Source organism: Sander lucioperca, chromosome 5 (genome assembly GCF_008315115.2).
Source record: "Sander lucioperca isolate FBNREF2018 chromosome 5, SLUC_FBN_1.2, whole genome shotgun sequence".
Lineage (NCBI taxonomy): Eukaryota > Metazoa > Chordata > Actinopteri > Perciformes > Percidae > Sander > Sander lucioperca.
In genome coordinates this window covers 34956304-34976877 of record NC_050177.1, presented here as the reverse complement: position 1 = coordinate 34976877, position 20574 = coordinate 34956304, and the positions used below count along the sequence as shown (strand labels likewise).

The window sequence follows — 20574 nt, the reverse complement described above, 5'->3', positions numbered from 1 at the left end:
CAATTGAACCTTCAGAATGCGAGTAGAAAGGATTGAAAATCCAAAGCCAAGCTGCAAACATATGTATAGTCAGGATTCTACTACCACTAGGAAAGCATGACTCAAATATTTACTAAATCAGGATCACTGATGCCAGTCATAAAAGCAGAGGAGCACCTGCTGAGGACCACCACATAATTAACTTATCTTCATTGGGATGCTAGGCTCCTTAACATTCTTGTATTGCACGGTCACTAATTAATTGCATGGTCACTAATTTATTCTTTTGCAATAGACTCCTAGGGAAGAAAAGACCCCTGTGTAAAGGCCACTAGTCAGCACCTGTTGGCTTGGACGTGTAGTCTCCCCTCCGACAGTATTTTCCTCATAAGGGTTTTAACGTTTATCAGTGATCTCGTTTGGCTCCAGTCTCGGGAATCTTTCTGTGGTGCTGGGAAAAGACAAAGCTAAGCGGATTGAATTTGGAGCTGCAGGCAGACATGATGGGAAGTGTAGATAGGAACTGGAACAAGTCAGTCCTCCTGGTCGATAAAGATTCATGCAAGAGTGAACTAATAAAGAATTAATTTTATTTAGATGTGATTATGAGGGAACTTCCACCTTGTTCCCAACCACATAGACTATAAATTCAGTTTCTTAGAAGTTACTTCTCATCTATAGAAAACTATTCTTAGCCAGTCCAGTAGCCCTAGGAATTGCGTTCGCTTTGGACGGTTACGCACACCCCAATCTACGCCGCATGCCAACGCTCAGTGCCATGTATACAGCACTAAGTTGTGTGCCCTACATGTAGTGAGGCATACCGTTTAAATTATGTTATCAACCTTATCACCAGACAAAAATGGGCATCTGCAAAAGCCCAAATTACGTTCAATTATGTTAATTTACATCCACTGCCAACATCTTTAGAATTCTTGCTTTGTATTGTATCTGGCAACTACAGTATGGTTAAGGTTAGGGATTGATTGTGGCTATGGCAAACATACTGTAGTTAATATTATGCCTGGGTTAGGCAACTAAATCATTTCGTCAAGACTGGGTTATAGTTAGAAATAGGCAATAAACACGTGTGTAAGGAAAGATCATGGATACAGTCGATAACAAGGCAAACGTTCAGGTCTGTGAAAGAACAACCTCCACACCCTTGCTCTTCGGATTGTCACATATAGTTCACACTACATCCTGAATTGGGACTGAAAGTTGGCATTGGATGCAAATTATGAGTTGCAGAATCGTCCAATGTAGACATAATTTTAAGGCTGCTTTACAGCAGCCAAAGTTATTGCACGGCCACTTTGTTTAGACAGCATGCAATACTGGAGAACGAGAAACTGGAGAAAGCTTCTTTTGTTAAATAAAAAAAGGGGTTTGCAGAAAGGCATGCTTCTTTTCCCATAAATAAGATATTGGTACCGAAATCTGTGTAAATCAAACTGAGCACCTAAAACAGAATGCAACAGTCATTTATACTCAGTCAGATATAATGTAATACAAACAATCTGCATCAAATCAATCATATTGGAGGTAAGTGATGAGTTTGTGTCATCTGTGTTTACCACAAAGTCATTATTGGCTTCACGTATCAGCAAGCAGATTCATTGGTCTAACCCTGCCGCCCAGCCTTTTGTTTGCCTTTCTTGCTGTTCTTTTGTTTCCCTCATCGTGCCAAACGCTCCCTCATTCTCTCCTCTCCTCCTCCCTCCCTCCCTCCCTCCCTTCTTCCTCACAATCCCTTTTGCCTTCCTCGCCTTTCTTCCTCTTCTCTCTATCTCTCTGCCCACCCCTCCACCCATCCCCACAACCCCCTCCCTGCTCTGTGTTTGTGTCCTCATCTGACCCTGCTTGGCCTGAGTTGCTGTCCCTGCCCATTTGGATCGGGCACAGCTGGTGCTGGCGCTGAAAGCAGAGTGCCATTACCGATGCTGTCTGCTGTCTGTCCTGTCCACCAGTCTGTCTGCCTGAGAGACACATCATTATAATGAAATAAACCATATTTCTCAGATTCTTATGGTTTAAAATCACTTATGTTCTATATTTTCTATTTTATCTGTTTTTATTTCCCTGCCGTAATTGGTCCTCATCATCATTAAAGTTGTATCTCATTTGTTGTATCTTTGTTGTATCTTATTTGTTCTACCTTTCAAGAAATGTGAAGTGTGTGAATTATAAAATAAACACATGATAACATATTAAGAATAAACATAAACCTGTCAGCCATTTCAGAAAAGAACGACAAAGCGTGGATGATAGGAAGGGGGCATTTGTGCTACTCTCAGTCCAATCAAATGTCATGGGTCGATAAAGACCAGGAAGTGGAGAGTGTGTGTTTGCAGCCGATTGGACGGCGCTGCAGCAATGGCTCACTTTGTGCCAGTTGCCGATAAGCTTAGTGAAAGCAAAGGAGCAAAATCAAAGCCTGCTGTGCAGAGCAGAGAGCCGGAAAGAAGCTCCGATAACACTTTTTGAAGCAGTGCTCATAAGTGCATGATAAGAACAATAAGTATATGCTAATTGTTACAATAAAATACAAGATATTTAATGGGGCATGTGTAGAGTTAATGACATTTTTGTAAATAGAATAGATGATTATATCGTAAAACATTAATCTCTGCTCCTAATAGGATTATAATGTTTGAAGATTGTTTTAATTCTCACAGGAAGTAGTACATTTACTATGAAAATAAAAGCTCCTGCTGAACTGCACCCTCTCCAGTCTTCATTTGGTGCTTGGCCATGCCTGTCAGGTAGCATCAACAGCTCCAGCCTGTGGGAGGTCCTTTTATAACATGTTGAAAATATGAAAACGATGCTTGTGAATGACAATGCCTTACATTTTTATGACGATCAAAGGAGCTGTGGGGCTTAAGGAGGTTTGGAGGCGAAAAATTATGATTTTTGCAAGCCTGCATGGAGAGTTATGATACACTGAGCCGATTATTGGTTCAGTGCTTTAAACAGGGATGAAGGCTTTCATAGAATGAACTGAATAGTTCTATTTAAATGTGCCCTTTTTCATGATGGCTTCCAAAGGAAAAAAGAACATATGCTGACAGCAGCACTGAACTATGACTTGTTATGGCGTGTTCACACTTCTATATGGATAATATAGCATTTAAATAGTAATTTTGTGATTTTTATTTAAAGAAACTTTGCCAAAAAACACACCATTCTACTTCATACCATGGCCAACAAGAATTCTTGAATCTGATCGGTTGACAGGTATTAACATTTAGTAACCGGACAGTATGACACCTATGACGTAGGTGTTTGTTTGCCGTTTTCAATAAATGTGGCAGTATTAAACGACTGGTAAAGATAGAAACTGCTAAAGAGATTGGAGCTGGGGATATTTGTGTAACCAATGACATAAAAAAAAGACAAACAGCTGCCAAATCAACCAAATGTTAAAATAAGTTTGATATGTGTGTGAATCTGGACAACCAAATCGACTAAGAAGGAGGAAGGAGGAGGAAAGAAAGAACTTAAAAAAAACATCCATTACAGTCAGAGGACGTACAACGTTGGGTATTACCCCTGATGTAAAATCTAATATAGATCAGGTTCCGACCTGATTGGGATATAATGGACAAACTAAATTACTAATATCTGAACTTTATACATTCATATTTCGGTCTTTGTCAGATTAAATTGTTAACACTGAAATAATAAATGGTTAACAACTCAGCTTAAGTTTGAGACACTTAATTAAGTTCTTAAGTGCACATTCAACTTGGTCTTGAGGGGCAACACCGAAATCTACATTTTGTTAGACAATAAATTGATGACAATGGAAAGGTCACAAAATGCTGAAAAGGTGAATAGAGTCCTTTTACAATAATTTACAAAAAAATGTTATCACTGAAACATGTCTAACAAGATTCCAGGGGTTACTTCAGAATGGAAGAAAAGTCTTTTCACCATCATGTTACACCGAAACTCTCCACTGAAACACACTATAATGGCATTTTTTAAATGTTGGTTAGCAGTTCAAGGCAGGGCGAAACACCCCATTTGTTAAATGTTTTCGAAACGCCAATTAAAACATCCTTACAGAGATTGCAGTACTCCTGACTGTGTATTGTTTGATATTTACTTAAGAGGCGATCATAAAATGGCATACTGTAAAATTAATCTAACATGTTTTTATTTTTAGCCCAAAGAGCTGCAGCCTTTTGCCGATTAAAATGCTGTAAGAAAACAATAGCTAAAACTTTTTTAATCAAACTGAGCTGCATTTAAATATAGTTATCCATATAGTATCTGAATTGCAAAGTAATGGTTCACAACTGGTGTTTTCTGTGCTTTTGTTGTGGTTTTTTAAACTGTGATTGGCCAGCAAAACCCCACAGCCCTTTGGACAAATCTGCCTGTGAGCAGAGCCATGCAGACCAGTTTTTGAGGCAGACAACTGCATGTGACCAATCAAATTTCAGGCAGAATTTTTACCACTGTCCAATCACACAGGAGGGCTTTGATTTAACTTTGTAAGCAATTGCAGCTTGAAGTAGTCTGTGAGGCAGTAAAATTTACTGTGATCCGGAATGTAGCGTAACCCAGCATGCTCCAGTATGAAATGGACGCTGCAGTGTTTCCCTGCAGGTCACAGCATGGTCCTGCCAGCACCCTGGGATCGCCTGCACTCCTTTTACTACAGCAGCTGGACTTATCCTCCTCTACGATTATTACCAACATGGGCTACATTTTCCAATCAAATCGTTTCGACACTGCTTAGGGTTTAATTGATTTGGCTGAATAAATATGTGAATTAATATTAATTTAAGGGTTATTTCTTATGTGCACATTGTTTTTGTGATCTTTGCTCCATTAAAGATAACCTTAACGTAAAAGCATTTGAGTCATCCGGTCAAAGTTCTGTTTCATCTCTGACCAAGGGCGGAGCCAGACATTGTAAACATTCAGGGCTCGGCTCAAATCTAGAGGTGTGCTGGGGCATGCTCCATTTACGGCAGCTATATGCACTATTTTTCAAACAATGTAATAACAGAATGCCTATATATCATTTGGGAAAAAAACATAGTTGTAAAAAAAAACTCAACGTTTTTGTCGCTTTTTTGACGCTTTCAACATTTCTTTTGACAATTCCGGGGGGGGGGACCAACACCCATCATGCATTTGTCAAGGGGTGCTGCTGCTGCAGAGTTGTGAGATGAATACAAGAGAGAAAATCTGTGCTTTTGTTCATCGTTCTGTTTTAAGATGAGATTTATTGCTTTAGAGCCTACTAAAATCACTTCCCATACCTGAATGTGTCTAAAAGCCTGCTCATTTACTGTTGATTATTAAAGCAGTGTAAATGCATCTCACGGTAGGAAATAGAAGAAAGAAAAAAAAAACGATCAAAAATCCGTGGCATTGGGATTCATCAGAAAGTACATGTGACATTTGAGCAACAAGTTTTCTGACAAAAATTTGAGAGAATCAGCAGCAAGGGAGTCTGGCATTGACCCTGAGAGAGAGAGAAACGCAAAGATAAATGTCTGATTGTCAAAAAGGAGAGAACAGGGTTATACTTTAAGGCCAGAATAAAGTGAAATGGAGACAATTCTTTTAGAAAAGGAGGCAATCCTTGTATACAAACATCCCACAAGATGAATGCCAAGAAGCTCTTTCCACTGTGGAAGATGGTGACCCCTGTTATGTGGGTACGCAATTCCTGCCTGTTTTTATGCACTCAGGACTGTACTTTAAAATTAAGTAGATACTAGGCTCCCTGCTGCAAGATTTGCCAAAGCTAATAGAACCAAGTTGAGGTTGTCTATCATCATCGGGGGAGTTGTGAACTATGCTGGGTTCATAAGCAGTGTCTGACAGCCTTCTTTCATCTCTCCATTTTGCAGATATACAACTCCATTGTTCAAGACCATCGTTATTGGATGATTCTGCAAAACTCTGTTCACTGTTCAAGGCTACCATGTTTTTTTTAATTCTCTCAAAACAATCCTCTTTAAACAATGTTTGCACATGGCAGCTATGGTATGGCTAAGGTAAGGGGAAAATAAGGCAAATAAACTATAGTAAAGGCGTGGTTATGATTAGGTAATGAAAACATACCCATAAATCTTAAAATCAGATTACAGTTAATTAACATGTGAATGTCAATGGAAGGTTTTTGGCAAGGTGTGAACTCTTGTCTCCTGCACCAAAGTCACAACCAACACATAGACATGTTATGTTCTTAACACACTCGCCGTGGCACCAAATAATCAGGCAACCACCGAGTACCCCGAGATAAAAATCCAACCGTTGTGAAAGCTGTAGTAACGTACAATTATAAGCACTTCTGTGTAATTTGTGTCTCGCTAAATCAGTCGCACACGCAGTGCTGTCCATATTCTTATCTGTGGACATGTTACGCTGTTTGTATGCACAAAAAACAGCGTAACGCATTGTTATATACTAGCATTGCTAACAATGGCTAACCTGGCTAGAGCTAATGAAAACAATGAAAATCCGAGTTGTAAATGGATCTATTCAACTCAGGTGTGACGTCATTCTCGGCTTCAGCTTCTGAGTTCCGAGGTAAATGGAAAGCACTATAATGGTTACTGTACAAATAGCTTATATGTTCTGAATTCAACTAGCAAACATTTGATGGTATGGTATGCTGATCGTAAAATCTCACAACCAATCAGGGGGCAGGTAGCTGGAACATGATGGCTTCATGTTTCACTTTGAGGCTAGGGGCCCAATTTGAATGGCTCAAACACAACGATTAGTGTGAAGTGGTTGGCGCCTTCAAGTGCACCTGTTATTTTGGTTGAAATAGGCGCAGAGGCGCTATGAGCAAAACGGCTGCTATATAGATCCGAGGGTGTGATGATGACTCATTATCTACTCAACCAGTCAGATTACTTGTCAAATAGATCTGCAACAGCCGTGCCAATTACAGTGTAGCATAACAAAAAAGCCTTGACAATTTGAGTTTGGGCTTCTCAAGGAAATGTAATGTCTAGAGCTGCAACGATTAATGGTTTAATCGATTAGTTGTCAACTCTTAAATTAATCGGCAACTATATGGATAATCAATTTATTGGTTTGAGTCATTTTTTATGATAAAACAGTAAAACTTCTCTGATTCCAGCTTGTTAAATGTGAATATGTTCTAGTTTCTTCTCTCCTCTGTGACAGTAAACTGAATATCTTTGAGTTGTGGACAAAACAAGACTTTTGAGGACGTCATCTTGGGCTTTTGGGAAACACTGATCCACACTTTTCACCATTTTCTGACATTTTATAGACCAAACAAGTATGAAAAAATCAACAGATTAATCGACTATGAAAATAATCGTTAGTTGCAGCCCTAGTAATGTACAAGACCAAAACAACTTTCTTTTAAAACTGCTTTATTTGAATGAAAGTCTCACTTGTTTGTGCCTCACCTTTTACCTTTACTCGGTGTGTTAGCCACGCTGGGCATGAAAATACCTCACAGATGAGCAAAGCAAATTTCAAGTTCAGGAAAATACCAAACTGCTCCTAGCTGAAGTGCCTTCAGTCCTAAAGATCGGGGAGATTTTTGGAAAAAAGTAGTACGTACAACACGTCATCAGACCACGTCTGAAGGCAAAGGAGTTCATAACTGTTCAGAATAGACACACTTGAAGATGGGGTGTAAAGCCTGCATCATAGAGAGGGGGAGACATGATAATTGTTCGAATGGGGATAACAGCGCACCCTGTTGTTAAGTTATACACACAAAAAGTCACTGAAGTAGTGATGTGGAGAATGGAAATAAAGCTTAAAAATAACAGTTGAAATTGAAGTAGCCGTAACTGTTAACTGTTATTATCTGTTTCGGAAAGTTATAAAAATCTGACATCTGAAATGTGTGGAAAGTGGGGCTTTTTGACTATCTGACAAGCACTTTGTTTGAAGAATACTGAGCCCTTAAATTATTGTTACTAATTGATAGTTAGCCAGACCTTGTATTTACTGGATAAGCATCATAAGTAACTACTGTAACGATGCAGAACGTGGTAACATGTTAATTTTGCAAAAGAGATTTTCATCAGTGGCATTTGTTTCTGAAATGTTATTTCAAATGAACCTTTACTTAAACATATCAAAAATTAATCTGTAAGAAAACATGTACAAAAAATGTACTGTATGGGGCGCCCAGATAGCTCAGTTGGTAGAGTGGGCGCCCATATATAGAGGTTTACTCCTTGACGCAGCGGGCCCGGGTTTGACTCCGACCTGCGGCCCTTTGCTGCATGTCATTCCCCCCCTCTCTCTCCCCTTTCATGTCTTCAGCTGTCCTGTCAAATAAAGGCCTAAAAATGCCAAAAAAATTATCTTTTAAAAAAAAAAAAAGTACTGTATAGAGAATTGTGGTGGAGCTGTCGGGCATCATTATTTCTCCGGTTACTGAGCCAGTAACCCGGCTGGGAGTTTAAGCCCAGACTGCAGGAAATAGAAAATGGATTGCACTGACAGTTTATATTTTTTCAGTCCAAGTTAAGCCTGATCCTACCGATACTAAAACCATCAAGTCTACTTATTTAAAACAGAATGATGTCTGCTGCTGCTCCTTATTCACTTCAGTGATAGATCTTGATAAACTTGCCTTCATGAGGCACCTTTTAATAACAGACACAGAAGCTTGAAGGAAGAGCCGAGGTGGGGGGAGGTCACAAAGATGGACTGCTCAAGGTGTTGTATGTTGCCTATTTTGCTTGATGAGCAGTAATGCTCACTGTCTGTTTTCCTGTGTTACGAATCCAGCATTACACAGCCTATCGTATGATTTTGGCAAATATTTCTGGCACGCAACAAATACCTCTCCGGGTGAAGATATTATCACTGAAGTTGTTAAATCACAATTTCACTGTTAATTGTGAATCATTAATTGTGAACGCCCTCGTACTGAGTGCAGTATCTGTGAATGGCCTCCTTGGATTATCCAAATCAGGTCTGCTTTAATCAAACTGTGATACAGCTCAATACAGTGGGAGATTTGACTAAAGTCTTGCCAGAAAGTCCTCCCTGTAGATCTAAATGGCAGAAGGCCACATGATGTGCTAGGAGGCTATTGTAGTGAAAGGGTGGTCTTTGCTAAATAAAATAAAGGAGAAGCAGAGAAATAAATAACACTTGGAAGGCTACCTATTTAGTAATGGAATTCACATGCTGTTAAGAAACACATGCAACGATGGTCCACATGTGCATGGCTCAATGGAAGAGGTAAGCAAAGTTGCATGTATGCTGTTATTATTGGAGACATACTGTATATTATTTATCTGCCAAAACCTTGTATTTGCAATTATCCTGTGCAAGTCTATGATGTATACATGATTTAATCCTGATATTACACCTGCCATGTCTTCACAGCCTCTAATAAACATACTTAAGACAATAAAGCTGGCACATTATGAAACACTACTGCTCTTTTTTGTTCAGCATGTAAAAATACTGGCTAATAGACGTTTAAAGGATATAGTGTGTGCCTTAGAATTTAACTATGTGCATAGGTTGTGTGAGGACACAGTGTAATTTATGCTGCTGGATCCTGAGTGGAGACAGCCAGCCAGAGGATGCCAGGCACACAGAAGAAACATGCCAGGAATTTTAGAAGATGGCTCAGCAGCGGCTGCAGATGTAGGCAGAGCGGCAGGCTGCATTACTTATAAAAAAAAAATAAAAAAGGAGTACAAGGAGCTAAAAGGAAGGGGGGATAGGGATGCCTTCTGGTATAAATGGAAGAGAAGACAGAAAGGGAGAGAAAGTGAGACAGAGATTGAAAGAAGAGGGAGGAGGAACAGCAGGAAGGCAGAGGACAGAGGGAATAGTAAAAGAGGCCTTGGAGACTCGAGGAGGGGAAGAGGAAGGCAAAGAGAAAAAGAGGAGCAATGCAGGTCAGGAGAAATGCAAATATGGAGACTCCCTCGGACATATAGTTTTTGAAGGCTTAAAGCTATAGTTTGGATGATCTATTTATATATATATAATATATATGTTTAAATTGTAGAATGTATTACAGTTTTCATTTAATGAAACAAAATGTGTGTTCTTCTATAGCTGTGCCCTGCCATTTTCTCCACAGGCAAACAAGCTGTTAAATGAGAGGTCTGGGAAGCTAACCCCTTTACACAATCTGCCTTGGCTTCAGCATTCATCTACAGCTGGCTGACAAGAGTTTTCACCAAAGTAGGATGTCCAGTAAATGTGTATGTCAGTGGAATCTGGTCAAATGATGCATCAATTCAATCGAATAGAAAAAATGATGTAATGCATCCTTCTGATCCTATGGAGTAATCAACACTGCAATAAATATATAACTAATAAAGCTGCATCACACTTGTGATTTCATACGTGGACAACAGTGACTGGATGATACACACCTTTTGATAAAAGGTCGATATCAGCCCTTTATAATAAAAAACCCAATTCATCACTGGAGAGCATTTTACAGCTGTACTTGTTCTCCAACTGTGTATCATTTATCATGCAAAGTACTTGAGTTCTCTGGTGCATTTGGCCATATGGGAACATTGTGATGCACTTAATTTCATAGACAGATAACGGGTGAGGGAGGAAGGCAAAGACAGAAAAGAGGAAAAGTGTTGTCTATGACTTCCTCCAGCTCTTTAAGCCAAAAAAAAGTGAAACATTGTCTGTTTTTAAATGAATGATGGTAAAGGTTAACATAACATTGATGACAATATTTTAATGATATTAAAAAACTGAAAAAAACTTGTAGACTTGTTGTAAAAGACTATTCAAAGAGACAAATATATAAGGCAACGGAAACAGCAGCAGTCAAAGTGAGCTTTTAGGAATACTTAATGTCAGTCCCTCCACCATGAAGACTAAACACACAGAGAGAGGACATTTGGCATTGCATTGTTGTCTCTTAAATATGTTTTGGTGAGATGGGACAGACCAGTAAAAAAGACCTAGAACCAAACTGCAAAAGAAAAGTTTACAATGCATCCATACCTGCCTAAATTACAATTTAACAGCACATCTTGTCCCCAATAATTGAGATGATTGAAGAAAGGTTCACCTGATTAAAAAAGAAAATTCTGTTCTCAAGTTTTCAATAAGTCCTCCAAACTAAATGACAAAACATGCCATTTGTCATTGCTTTCAAAAAAGTTTTTTTTTCTGATCTGACACTCCTAACAGCAGGACGACATTGTTTGTAATTGCATTACAATTGTAAATTGTTACTAATGTCTGTTAACAATTATTTATGAGTATTTTATTATCTGCCATCATTATGGTTACAGAAATAACAGTTTGGTTACAGTTAGGTGATCATGATAATGGTGAAAAGAAACTCATTTTGAATGTGGAAACTGAAAACGAACAGTGGTGTCCTGTGTCAAAGTAACGCACTTTTTATGACGAATTCATCCACCCCATAACTCAGTCGTAGACATTTGAACACAAATTACACATGCATTTGTTTTCATGTAAGGAAGGCCTTAAAAGTTATCTTCGTATACGTGAAATGACAAAAGAAAATTCTAAATCTTAAAACGTCTCATAAACAGGATCGAGCCAAACCCTTGACATACAGTATGACTCATCTTCTAACCCAATCTGCTACTATGAGTTATTAGCAATTAGATGTTGGGGAAACATAATTCCCCATGAACTCATTGGCAAAACAGTAATTACTTTCAATGATTCAATGCCATTGCAGGAAGTCCAGTAATGGTCTCATAGTGCAGTCCAGTATAAAGTTGTGGCGATGGGTTGGCATAGGCTACTTGACTTCGGTGTGGTCCACAATTAACATCCAGTTTTATCATTTCCCAGTTTAAAGCTTTAAAGTGAGATTGTGTAACTTTTGAGTAGGTGCCAATTATGGGATAGTACTACATATGAAAACCTACTGTAACAGTAGCACAAGGGTAGAAAGAAGAGTCCTAAAGTCATTGGAATGACTCAAATATTTCTGTTATACAGCAATATTCACCTAAAGTTTGCTAACAAAGAAAAAGGTTACTAGTCATACCAGCCCAAGTAAGGCTGTAGAAGCAAACTCAGTAAATTGAAATAAGCAAGGGTGAGTTTGAATGCTCATTTCTCATTCATAAGAGGAAGAATGTGGCATTTTGTCTTTTATAAATGACATAGACTTGTAAATTAAAGGCTACAAATTAAACTTGAATGTGACGTATTCAGGGAGAAACTCTCAAAATGGTGGACTTGAAAACTAGAACCCCATTCCTCTTGGCAAAAATCTAAGTATTAAAGGGGAACTATGCAGTTTTTTTAGCTTAATTTACCTTGACTGAACAGCTTCGGAGGTTATATGACATTTTTTCGAGTTGAATGGTGGTCGTCTCGCGTCCCCCTAGCGCCTGTGAGCGGAAAAACCACCCTTGCAACTTTCGGCCGGCGAGCCTCCGGCCTCAGCGTCAGGAAGTATCGCGTGATATCAGGTCTCGCGATGTGCAGGAACTGGCTAACAAGGGAGCGATGGAGTTTTTAACACTATCGTCATGGCTGAGCCGGCAAAAAAGAAACAGAAAGCTAGAAAAGCATTGTCGGAGGAACAGAGAAAGAGGAAACGGCAGACTGACCGAGCGAGGAGTCAGACACAAGTAAACATAGGAGCTGCCAAATATCTATTCTGAAGCTGTAGGGGGAGCTCTATAGAGAAACCTGCAAGCAATAAGCGAGAAAACAGCGAAGAAATGGCCAAAACTGCATAGCGCCCCTTTATGGTTTCTTATTTCTTCTACTTCTTTCCCTCCTCTGTTTTTTAATTCTTGCCTCCACCCAGCCTTTGCATGTATGGTTTAATGTTTTAAATGGGACTAATGCAGGATCCTTATTGCTCCCCAAGAGGGTGTGGGCTCCTAACGCCCCCCACTGTACACTGCTTCTTTGCTTTCTCCCAGGGAATGCCATTGGCATGGAAATCTTTGTACTGTACAGCACCTTTGGGCCACACACACACACACACACACACACACACACACACACACACGGTCACTTGACATCAATGTGCTTTGTTAGTATTGTGAACATTTTATACCTCTTCAGAGCAGGTTAAAAGAGAGAAGTTCCAGCCTTAGACTTTTCAAAGTTAAAACATGGCTGAATGAGCTCCAGCTTGAAGCTGCTAAGCTCCAGTCGCTCCAGTTGAATATGTGTGCCTTGTGGAATTTAACATTTACAAGAATGTTTTACTATGTAAATTTGGTAATGAGTGAAGCAATTACAGATTCCAAGTGGCTACTGCTGTCTCTTTACATTGTAACCTATTACAGTATTACTTGCTCTACATCATTTTGTACCGAACCACAAATTGAGCAGTTTTCCACTTTTTTGTCAATTGTCAGCAGGTGTTACTGACTGTGAGTGTCAGCAGGTTCTCGGTTTAGACATATCCTGGGATAGAAGGGGGAAACTTTCTAGGCTTAAAATTTGTCTTTATTTTTGTCCAACTACCTCACATTACACAAGTCTACGAGCTAATTAAAAACGGATTTAATTCAACAGACCAGTCTTACATGTCTTTGTGAAACCAAACTCTAATTAAAAAGATGTGTGGGTGGTTCATTTTTAAAGCAACAAAGCCATTGATTTTCATGTTTGTATGAGCCAGTATTCCAAATCAGTGAATACGGTACTTTCAAGGTTGAACGCCTACATGTTGGTGGATCAGGTGTGAGCTGTCAAAGTGGAGATTTTTCAGCCATTCAATAAGGTGAAGATAATTGCCTTACCTTTTGTGTAACCCCTCACACGTCCTTGTCTTCAGCAGCAAAGTCTTCCATGATTACTGCTGTGAACAGAAACAATTGAAGTTAATGCACCCAGACCACACATGTAACCTACAACTTTGGACAAGTTATGTTCCATATCCAAAACCCATCTTAATATCTAGAAACTCAATCACTTCGAGTGATATGCATGTGGAATGAAGATTTTGATTTTCCTAATGACAAATCGACAGATAAGATAAGAATGGCTCTACACTAGAGCGGAAGATAAATATGTTTTGGATGATTAAGAAAAGCAATTCTACACACTATGCCAGTATCATTATAAACTAAACTAGCTCAGCTTACTAGCTAAGTTAGCTAAATTATGTAAAAATTATGTCAAACACCTCTGATTGTAAACCTTTCTAGTAGTGCCAAATTAGCAAACATCAGCAGATTATTTAGATGTCTTTGACAAAAAGCTAATGTAGCTAATGTTGCTCTGACAGTGAAGTTACTAACATTGCTAATATTACCTTCTAGCTACAAAACATTGCTATAAGTTTGTGTGATTTAGCTACACCTGCTCCATTTCCCTTTCCCACCCGCTGCCATATGGAGACTACTTTTGGGCCAATCTCTGGACACCACTGTGACGGGTATGTCAACATTGATTGAAATTCAAAACCCTCCATCCATCCATTTTCCACCGCTTATCATGGCAGCAGGGAACTCTAAATATTTTTGGCTCTACCTTATCTATTATTTTTCTTTGCATAAGAAACATGTATTCTAAACACCAAATGTTGTTCTTTGTAATGTTATGCTACCTGAACTCTAGCTAACGTATAGCCTTAGAGTGTATGACATACTTGGCCAGATACATTAGTCTCACACACACAAACACAAACACACACACACACACACACACACACACACACACACACACACACACACACACACAATTAAAAGGCTCAACAAAGGCATACTGAATAATGGAGTGGGAATGTAATGGAAATTTGGTGTAAATATCAGGCTAATATGGAACCGCTAAAGGGATAGAAATGGTGTTTATGTGCCCAAGGTTATTGACTGCTACTTTGTGCTTCAGAACTGACCCTTGCAGTGACACTTCAAACCACTCAACAGCAATAATAACAGTAGATCCATAAAGCAGTGTCCGTTATATAAAAACAGATAGAATCAGAACAAGACACAGCACGGATCTTGTATATTCAAAATCAAAAGAGCAACTGCAATATTTTTAGCTGTGATGAAAAAGAACCAAGTCCATTATCTGGCTAAGTATAACAGGAAACAAACAGTCTTTTAAAGCCTCTGTGAAACCTTTCATCTTTTTGATATTACAAGAGGGCTAAATGAAGAAAAACTGCGTGGAGGTCAGCAGCAGCCTGCTTTCTCTGGTCCCCTGTCCCTTTAAAGACAATGACCTGACTAGCAGGGCAGCTTGGCTGAAGATGAGAAAGTAGTTATTTCCAGCACCCTCCTCATTTATTTGTGTACGTGTTTTAAAAGACCTAAAGCAGCAGGCTGGATGCCTGGGTGCCATGCTGATAAAGCAAGAAGGGAACTCTGCACTTTTACCCAAGGCCCCTGAGTGAGTCGAGGGGCAACATGGGGGGGCTCGGACAGGGGATCAGGGCTCTAAGCCAGGCAAATACACTCGGGTGGATAACATGTCTTTAATGCTACTGATGTACTGCCCAACTGGCGCCCCGGCTGACTGGCACAGTGCCCAACGTTCTTCCACTGGCTGGGAGGCTGTATAGCTTGTATGACTGTTGTGAGACAGAGAGGGAAAGTCAGGGGTGACAGACAGACAGACCGCAGACAGACAGACAGACAGAGGCAACATCAAACACACAGGACACACGGAGGCTAAAGGCAAAGACAGACTAACAGATGGGGCTAATCAGTGACGGACAAACTGGGTGGAATGTAATACATATGGGGTACATACCTACACTCAATTCATGCATATTTTACATAGAGATATGAGTTTAATTATTGTATCAGAGGTAGCCTATAGCATCAAACTAAAGCTTTGATCTCTCATGTCCCTTGCAAGACTCTATAAAAATTTAAAGACTGATAAAAATGACTATTCTGTGTGCATTCAACTGATGCCAACCTATAAGATTTCCTGATGCTGAAGTTGAACCGAACCATTATCAACACGTCCTTATCTGTAAGACATTAGCATATCCATCTTTTTTGTTTAGCATGTCAAGGCTGTGGCAAACAAGCTACAATTAATTTTCCTGATTTCCATTTGAGAACCTGTGAATAAACAATCTGTTAGAAGAGCCTGGCATTTCTAAAGAAAGCTACACTCTCCTGGCAGATCTCATGCTAAATGTGCTCAGTCAACCTTGAGTTGCAGTCTGAAATAACAACAAAAAGGAGGGAAAATGCAGATTTTAGAGGTTGGAATGCCATGTATCAATTGACTTACATTAAGTGAAAACTGAACCAGTATGATTTACTACAATGTCAAACATGTCAACTCTAGTCCAGCAGTGATACGGGTTCTCCATGGTCCAATACTTATCTTAATAAGTACAGACTGGTCTGTACCTGTACTTAGAGGTCAAAACCAGCACCATCGTCAATGCAATAATAGTTTAAGTGAAACCAGAACTTTCAGAAGTAACAAAACCTCATTCAAAATCACATTGGCATTACTTAATCAATAGTATGTCATGCGGCACACTTCATGTCTAGATAAGCATGGTGGTTTTAGGAAAATTATCTGTTTATTTTATATTTCTGTTTTTAGCATTTAAAGGTACTCTAAGCGATGTCACGCGTTTTTTTCGGGGGATAGTGCGCTGAAGCACAGAAGGGAGGGGACGGGATGAGGAGGAGGGAGGAGCGAGCTAGTCTCTGTTTTGTTTGAAAATACTGAGATCGTCAACAAGAAGTAACGTCACCCAACATCGCTTAGAGCACCTTTAACAAACACAATTTCCCAGAAGCCAAGTCATTTACCATTTAAAAATCACAAGCTCAATGCAAGAGGCTAGTCAGGTGGTTGCCGCTCGTTCAACCAACGACGGCACGACAGTGAAGAACAGAATGGATGTTTTTTTAGACAGCAGAGAAGAAAACCAAAACAATAACCTAAAAGAGGCTAAACGGCTCTGTAGAGCTGAGGAAAAATGTAGCTTCGTCCCTACGAGCAACCCTTTTCACACTATACATTGTCATTATATAACAGCTTTAAATACTGTATTAATAACACTTTTTAAAAGAGCCATATAACCAGAATATATTTGTTACTGGGAGAAGTCATTGAACAGAGTCTCGGGTATTTTGTCAATACTCTTCTTTCAAATATATTATGGTCAGATTTATTCATCTGTGTGACCCAAGAAAGATTATTGTAACCTAAGCAAGGGAACACTCCAATAACTCACTACTACACAAAATGTAAACATAACATGCTCAGGGAATCTGAATGTTTTCAATCTGATATCTTCTGCACAAATACCAGGACACAGATTTATTTAAAATGATTAACTTAACCAACTGATCAGCAGGAAACTATTTTAAATGGGATGAATAAATATACTGTATACAGTTAGCTCTAACAGGATGGACTGTTGATATTTGGAGGGCTCTTAAGGAAATCAAACTGTGTTTAGATTGCCAGACATTTTGACTGCTGCGGGTTATTTATTAAATAAACAGCTGAAGCTCTGGGTCTTAGATTTTGTTATGTGTTTGATTCAACATTCTTTGAGTGGTCTGGTCAAGCGTTTACCATATATTATTATAAACCCTCATCTTGAGAGTCTGCTTATTTAATAGAAACACAAGCTTGATCTGTACTATTTGTTTTAATTTGCAGTCTGAACTGAAATACAGCACAGCCCAGAGTCTAACACAACAACACTGTACTAACTCAATGACAATAATATATTGAGCCGATGATGGCTTTTTTTGTATAACATGGTTACTAATTAATGTTTTCACGTTTCTCTAACAAAACAAGTCTGAGGTTAAAGCCACTATGTGTAATATTTCTATGAGACTCTAGTATCTACAATATATATGGTGGAATATGTTTGTAGAAAAATTTGACAACTCTGCGGGAAATTGTTGCAATCTAAGTGTTGCTTTCAGCCCATTCATCACATGGTGTCTTTTTTAAAACTACCCCTGGGGTTGCCGTTGACGCAACCAACGGCCATTGTCGTTCACCATCCGAGCCGGCACCCTACGACACCAAATGTAATTTTCCCAATAACAAAAATGTGGCTAGCGAAAATGCTTTGTGGCTAGTAACTTTGGAATACCACTAGAGGTGGTGTAGAAGGCCAGTGGGCCTGTTGGCTGGTCGGTTGGGACAGCTGAGAAGTGGCCTCAGAGCTGTGGGAGTGGCCTGGCCCAGATGGCCGTCCTATACAGCCCAGGGACTCAATACCTTTCTCTCCCCCCTCACAGACCAGATGGAGACCATTACAGTGGCCTGAAAGACCTGAGAGAGAGAGAGAGAGAGAGAGAGAGAGAGAGAGAGAGAGAGAGAGAGAGAAAGAAAGAAAGAAAGAGAGGAAGGTGGTGTTGGGGGTGTCTCGCCTTTCCAAAATCTCTAATTACCACAATTGTTAAAGGCTGCTTTTTTCTTGCTTTTTCTGACACAAAGGCTCCCTCCCAACATGCACTGCAAGCCCTCCTGAGAATTCCTATAGGAGACCAGACTGTTTCACACAAGACAGAATTCAGAGAGAGAAGGAAAAAAAGAGAAACACAGAGAAGGGAAGGAGAGAGGAGAAAAAAAAAACCCACATTAAAGATATGCAAATCCAACTGTCTGGGGTGAGGAGCATTAACCAGCGTTAGTAGGATAGCTGCCTCTATTTTTAGTGTTTGCATGTGTATGTGTGTGCACGCATGAGTGTGTGACTGTCTCTCTCTTTGGAGGTGTGTGATGACTTCCTTAAGCCCTGGCTTTCATGTTCTAGTGAGACAGTCTGGGCGTTGAGATATGTCGGCAGAAATATTCTGCCTAATTGAGACACTTCACAAATGAAGCTGTCAAGCTGGGCTTCAAACAGAATACACAACAGCAGTTGAAAGAGAATTTCTAGGACAGCAGTGTGAAGGAGTTTTCTTTTCTTTTTCTAAACAAGTACGGTGCATTAAATGATTACAGGTGGTTTCAGGACAGTGATCAGATGCCAAGGATGTTAAAAAAATGTTTTCCACACAGAGCCGAGCAGAGTCAAAAATAGCAGCCATGCCAATCACGTCTTCAAGTCAAATGAAAAAAAGTCTTGGGGAGGGATGCATTTACCTCATTTGTTTAGTACATCCAAGGCCAATGTCAAAGCCATGTAGAGGGCTTTCAGAAGATGTAATGCAGCGTCTGGCAGCCATGTTGGCCTTTCTTAGTTCCTGGAAGCAGCATGGTTGTTTCCGAATGTAGAACATGGCCATGTCAACATTCAGAGCCCATAAGATGCATGTTTTAGATACAAATTTACAGCACTGTATTGATTATTTCTGTGCCTTCAAACTCAAGCAGGTCTCTAACATTTTTTAAGGCCCCTTTACACTGTGTGATTGTGAGCTCTCTGTGATGAAATTTGACAACTGTGAGAGAAACGTGTTGAAATCTTTGGTCCAATGTAATGCAGTATAATAAAGTTCTCATCATTCAATGTATGAAACACAGATGATAGGAAATGAACTGAAAAGAGCGGGACTGGTCTGAGAGTGAAACAATTTTCAAACATGTTTCTTATCTTAAAACTCTTCTAAATGTTGATAATTTGATCCACCTGGTTTTCCGTAATACAGACGGTTTAAAAAATTAGGTTACTATGACACAGTTTGCCAACAAGTTATACAAACCATACGACGATATACGGCGCTTCCTATCCTCTTATACGACCCATAGGAGCTTTTCATAAATTAGCACCCCTAGCAGTGGCAGGAAATACTACCCACAGGCGTTTCCGTCCTCATATCTGACCGTAACTAGGGCTGGGTTAAAATATTCGATTCTCCAAGTAAATTCAATCAAATCAAATCGATCTTTGTTCAAGTGATCTGATATTGATTGATAAAATCCCAAAATCAATCTTTTAATATATGCCTTTTCACTATGGATGTATAAGGGCATCACTTGACACACACAGGGCTTTCAAGCGGGGGAGCAGAGTTTGTGTCCCGGAAGAAGTTAGGAGAAAACAAAAGACCTCCAACAGGAAATGGTTGTTTGTGTCCTGGGACTTCTACTTAAGGGGACCGCTGTTTTAACCCAAACCAAAATCTTTTTTCTAACCTTAATTAGTCGTTTTTGTGCCTAAACTTAACTGTCGTTGCCGCAGGGCAGTCACCTTTTGTCAGCTAAACTCAACTGCAATAGCGGCTGAAATGACCATAATCTCCCCAGTACCTGAGTCACAGTCAGCCGCTGAAATGACGGTAACCTCAAGGTGCCCTGTACCCACCTCGAGTCACAGTCACCTTTTCTTGGCTAAATGTAACTGTAAAGACCATAAGTACTGTACATTTTTCAGATATCATGTTAGTTCTGTTAAGTAAAAAGTACTTTAAACTAGGGCTGAATGATTAATTGCATTTGCAATAATATCGCAATATGTTAAAACACAATTTCCTAATCGCAAAGGCTGTGATTTGGTCACGTGACTCGCGAGAGCAAAGCAGCCTGCACTCCACAGAGAAGGCATCAACTTGGTACGCTAACGCTACGCCGTACCTTGACCTGTTGTACAATGGCCTCAGGCTCGACAGAAACTTTAGTCCCAAACAGGAACAGTATGTCACTTGTGTGGGACTATTTTGGTTTAAAAAAAGAAGATGATGCGCAGCTTCAGGTATTGTGCAAAACCTG

At 39.6% G+C, this 20574-nt stretch overlaps 1 long non-coding RNA gene across 23 annotated transcripts in view; it reads right to left on the bottom strand.

Annotated features, from left to right (window-relative positions):
- The window catches only part of LOC116040461, a 103183-nt gene that overhangs the window by 22309 nt on the left and 60300 nt on the right, over positions 1 to 20574 (bottom strand). For 15 of the 23 annotated variants that reach the window (XR_004897351.1, XR_004897347.1, XR_004102676.2 and 12 more), the window contains one exon: positions 13710 to 13768. This is a non-coding gene — a long non-coding RNA (uncharacterized LOC116040461). The remainder of the gene's footprint in view (positions 1 to 13709; positions 13769 to 20574) is intronic. The other 8 variants (XR_004897349.1, XR_004897348.1, XR_004102692.2 and 5 more) reach the window with 1 other exon arrangement.